At 42.3% G+C, this 5,259-nt stretch overlaps 1 pseudogene; it reads left to right on the forward strand.

The window, feature by feature from the left end:
- The first annotated feature begins 300 nt into the window (after positions 1-300).
- Positions 301-1,653, forward strand: LOC112302012 (large ribosomal subunit protein eL15-like; annotated as a pseudogene).
- The last annotated feature ends 3,606 nt before the right edge of the window (positions 1,654-5,259 follow it).

Here is a 5,259-nt window from a genome sequence, read left to right on the forward strand (position 1 = left end):
TCGCAACCCCTAACGCTGTCTTTCCCCTTCCCCATCTTTATTCTTCTACATCGCATTTATTGTCAGCAGCAATACTATAATTCTTTACGCACATATTTTGTGTCTGCCCAGCAAGAATGTAAAGTTTGTGAGGGTAGGGATTCGGGTCAGTTTCGTTCACTATGATATACCAAAGCATCTAGAACTCCTGACACAGAACGCACTCAGAGTGAGTGAATGAACTAGGAAGGAGGCAAAGTACACACGGAAAGTGACATGTATGGGTTTCATGTACCAGCTTTACTTTCCTGGGCATTAGCCATGTTCTTTGTAGGTCCAGATCACCAGGATGAAAGAGATAGCTTGCGGACACCCTGGCAGAGTCAGAAATGTGACTCCTTAGGGAAGAAGATCCTAAAAGAAATAAGAGGCCCTGGCTGGTGTGGCTCAGTAGATGGAGCTCCAGCCTGCAAACCAAAGGGCTGCTAGTTTGATTCCCAGTCAGGGCACAGGCCTGGGTTGTGGTCCACGTCCCCAGTGTGGGGCGCATGAGAGGCAACCACACATTGATGTTTTGCTCCCTCTCTTTCTCCCTCCCTTCCCCTCTCTCTAAAACTCAATAAATAAAATCTTAAAATATATATTAAAATAAATAAATAAAAGTCAGTTACAAATTGTAAATGTAAAGTAAGTGTGTAATTGGTTCTCTTAAGGGCTTTTTCTGACTCTAAAAGCACAATTGTCTGAAACAACTGTATCAATATTAATTAAAAAAATAAGCATTGCCCTGGCTGGTGTGGCTCAGTGGATTGAGTGCCAGTCTGTGAACCAAAGGGTCACCGGTTCGATTCCCAGTCAGGGCACATGCCTGGGTTGCGGGACAGGTGCGAGAGGCAACCATGGGATATGTCTCTCACACATCAGTGTTTAAAAAGAAAAAAAATAGCTTTCCGTCTGGCCACAGCCATAAGGTAAGCCAAAACGGGTGCTTACAAGTACATCCAGGAGCTATGGAGGAAGAAGCAGTCCGATGTGATGCGCTTCCTTCTCAGGGTGCGCTGCTGGCAGTATCGCCAGCTCTCTGCGCTCCACAGGGCCCCCCGCCCCACCAGGCCCGATAAAGCGCACAGGCTGGGATACAAGGCCAAGCAGGGCTATGTTATATATCAGATTTGTGTGCGCTGTGGTGGCCGCAAATGCCCTGTCCCTAAGGGTGCGACCTATGGCAAGCCTGTCCATCATGGGGTTAACCAGCTGAAGTTTGCCTGAAGCATTCAGTCTGTTGCTGAAGAGCGAGCTGGGCACCACTGTGGGGCTCTGAGAGTCCTGAATTCTTACTGGGTTGGTGAAGATTCCACGTACAAATTCTTGGAGTTTATCCTCATTGATCCATTCCATAAGGCCATCAGAAGGAATCCTGACACCCAGTGGATCACCAAACCGGTCCACAAGCACAGGGAGATGTGAGGGCTGACATCTGCAGGCCGCAAGAGCCGTGGCCTTGGAAAGGGCCACAAGTTCCACCACACTATCGGTGGTTCTCGCCGTGCCGCCTGGAGAAGGTGCAATACTCTCCAGCTCCACCGTTACCTCTAATGTGTGTCATGTTTGTAAAATTCTTACCTAATAAACAATTTAGGACAGTCAAAAAAAAAAAGAAAAAATAATAAGCATTTACTGGGTTTCTACTCCAGGCAAAGCACTTAGGACATGAGGTGACAAGGGGGTGGGTGCGGGCCCTCCTGTATCTCACTGTCTACTAGGTAAGAAATAATTGCTATAGGTCATGATGTAAGATTCCCGTAGGCTAAAGTGGGGGCACAAAGAGGCTGTACTAAGTAAATGGGGGAATCGGGTAAAATTTCACAGAGAAGATCCCTACACTGGGTCAAAAAATTACATTTGCAAGCACTATGCTAACATCGTTTTATGTGTTTGGTTTGGAAAAGGCCTTTTCAATTAATTTGCTCTTCAGAGTACATCGATGTTCCCAGCAGTATATGACAGCCATGAAAGATCCTGTATGGGACTGGCAGCCAGATGCCTCACAGAGTAACACGCCGCCCAAGGATTATAATTGCCAATAAAAACATTCCATCTTTCTGGTCACATTTAGCAAAGATTATTTAACAGATGAGCATTACTACAAGCAGAATGAATCTGCCAACCACCCCATCTGAACACCAACTGAACAGAGCAATGCTGTACAAGAAAACACACATAGTAGGTCCTAATTAACTTTTCATTGGATTTCATTCTTTCATAAATGAATCAACAAATGAAACATATAATATATTCATGTGTTTGATAGATTCGTACAACCCCCTTTCATCAAAAAGGCAGTATATTTGGAGCTTTCTATTAAACATAGCAGATTTCTAAACTATTGAAAAAAGTAGAGAAGAAATGAAAGATTCATATTAATAGCAAGAATTGTTATGCTGATTGTGGGTTATTTGTGTTCTGTATATTTTTTGCTTTCTACTGAATAGTCATTATCTTACTACATGTTTCTCTTTCAAATCATTTGGAAAATACAAATGAAGAAGCTGAATAAGGAGATGTGCTTCGACATCTGCATCCTGAAGTGTCAAATTAAAGTGACCGTGTAAATCCTGCCCCACTCAAAAACAAGTAAAGTTTTACAAGTTTCTTTTGAAGACTACGCAGTCAGGAGAAGCTAAGTTGAGCTGCAGTAACAAATAGACCCCACATCTCAGTTGCTAAACTCAACAAAGGTTTATTTCTAGTCCACATCACAGATCAGTGACCAGCCTCCTTCCATCTTGCAGCTCTACCATTTCAGAGGTCTCCAGAGTTGAGCCGCATGGACCAGAAAATGAAAGGCACATTTGTGGAAGACAAAGAACATTTCTGTTCATATTCTCAGTGGCCAGAATTCAGTCACAATTTCCCAACTTAACTGCAAGGAAGACTAAGAGATATTGTTTTTCTGGGTGCCCAGGAAAAGGAAGTGGATTGACGAACATCTAGCTAATCTTGGACACAGCGGGAAAGAACGTAAAGTACACATGTTTATTCCAGCAATGTTATATATGATGATTAGGGTCCCAAGCCAACACACCCAAAATGCAACTGAAAGACAGTGCAATTAGACTAAAACCTGAAGGTCACCTCTTAAATGTCACCTCCCTGGCCATCTTGTCTACCAGTACCACAGTTGAAAACTCATTAACAGTCATATTAGAGGTTCTGCATTCTATACATAAACTCATCTTTCATTTAGCAAACATTTATTTTGCCTACCTGTGGTAGGCACTATTCTAGACACTAAAAAAAAGAAAAAAGAAAAGAAAAAAAGATAAGATCTAGCTATTGCCCTCAGTGGCAATAATGTCACTAACTTTTGTCAGACCAAGGTAAGAAGCAGGGCGTTTCCGGAAACTGCAGATAGATCAGTTGGCTGGAACAGACCAGGAAAGACAGGTGCCGCAGGGGCCAAGGACCCAGACCCTGTGTGCCGCACCAACACAATATGGGCTTCAATGCAAATCCATTGAAAGAACTGAAGCACAGGAGTAACAACCAGATGAGTGCTCTTGAAAGACAACTCAGACGGCCTGCTGCATGGAAAATGGACCAGCAGGACAGGATGGAGAAGGCTGTGGCCATTGTGCAGCTGTTTTGCCATTAAGGACGTTTTGATGTCCTCGACCGGGACATTTTGACATGGGGTAGATTTGAGGCCAAAAAAAAAAAAAAGATCGTTAGACATTCTCTTTCCATTTTTTTTTCTTTGTTATTTTTCTCTTTCCGTTTTCAAAATAAAATTTGTTTTGTTGTTTTCTCCTTCTAATCATAGGCTCATCATGAAATATTCAGACAATACAAGGAGGTACAAAGGAAAGTAAAAACCACCCATAATTTAGTGCCTGGTGAAAAGTGCTGTTAACATATCCAGTGTATACATTTGCATATATTTCCCAATGTATACCTTTTTTGTTGATTGTATTTATTTATTTTTAGACAGAGGGGAACGGAGGGAGAAAGAGAGGGAGAGAAACATCTATATGTATGTGGTTGCCTCTCATGTGCCCCTTACTGGGGGCCTGGCCCACAACTCAGGCATGTGCCCTGACTGGGAATCAAACCAGCGACCCTTTGGTTTGCGGGCCAGCATTCAATCCACTGAGCCACACCAGCCAGGTCCCCATGTATACTTTTTTAATAGAAATCTGATAATACTATAAACTCTGGTGTAAGCAGTTTTCTTTGATTAGCAATATATTCTGAACATTTTTCCAAAGCAGTAAGTATACTTTGGTATGATAATTTTTAATGGCCACAGAGTATTCCATTGGATGGATAGTCTGTGAGGCAGCATAGGGTACTGGTGGAGGGTGTAAGCTCTACATTCAAATCCTCTGGATTTTGATCCTGGCTCTTATCCAGGGGCCAGCAAACATTTTCTGCAAAAGGCCAATCACTAAATATTTTTGTTAGGGTTCTCCAGAGAAACAGAACTGACAGGATATGTGGATAAATATAGATACCTCTCCATGGATATCTCTATACCTATATCTATAACTATATATGTATAGATACCTATAAACACTGATATTCATTTCTATCTCTAGCCATCAACTCTCTATCTAATGTCTATCTATAAATATATACCTATATAAATATGCATAGGTAAGTAGATATTTTCATATGTGGAGAGAGAAAGATGTATTTTAAGATATTGGCTCACATGAGTGTGAAGCCTGGCAAGTCCAGAGTCTGCAAGGTGGACCAGCAGGCTGGGGACCCAGGGAAGAGTTGCAGTTCGAGTGGGAAGTCAGTCTGTTGGCAGAATTCCCTCTTCATCCAGGGACATCAGTCTTTCTCAATTAACTGGTTAGATGAGGCCTACCCACACTGTGAAGGATAACCTGCTTTACTCAAAGTCTTCTGATTTAAACGTTAATCTCATCTAAAAAGTACCCTCACCAAAACATCCAGGATAATTTAGACCAAGTATTGGCTCCTGTTGCCTAGCCAAGTTGACACATAAAATTAACCACCACGTGGGCCGTATGACCTCTGTGGCAAACTAATCAACTCTGTCATTGTAGCGTGACAGCACACATATACAATATGTAAGTAAGTGGGCATGGCTGTCCTCCAATACAATTTTCTTTACAAAAACTGGTGACAGGCTGGACTTGGTCCATGGGCTATACGTTGTTGACTCCTACTCTTAGCCACTTTCTAGCTGTGTGACTTTCAATAGGTCATTCAAGTTCTTTAAACCTCAGCTTTCTCATCTGTGAGAAA

The sequence above is a fragment of the Desmodus rotundus genome, chromosome X (assembly GCF_022682495.2).
Source record: "Desmodus rotundus isolate HL8 chromosome X, HLdesRot8A.1, whole genome shotgun sequence".
Taxonomy (NCBI): Eukaryota; Metazoa; Chordata; class Mammalia; order Chiroptera; family Phyllostomidae; genus Desmodus; species Desmodus rotundus.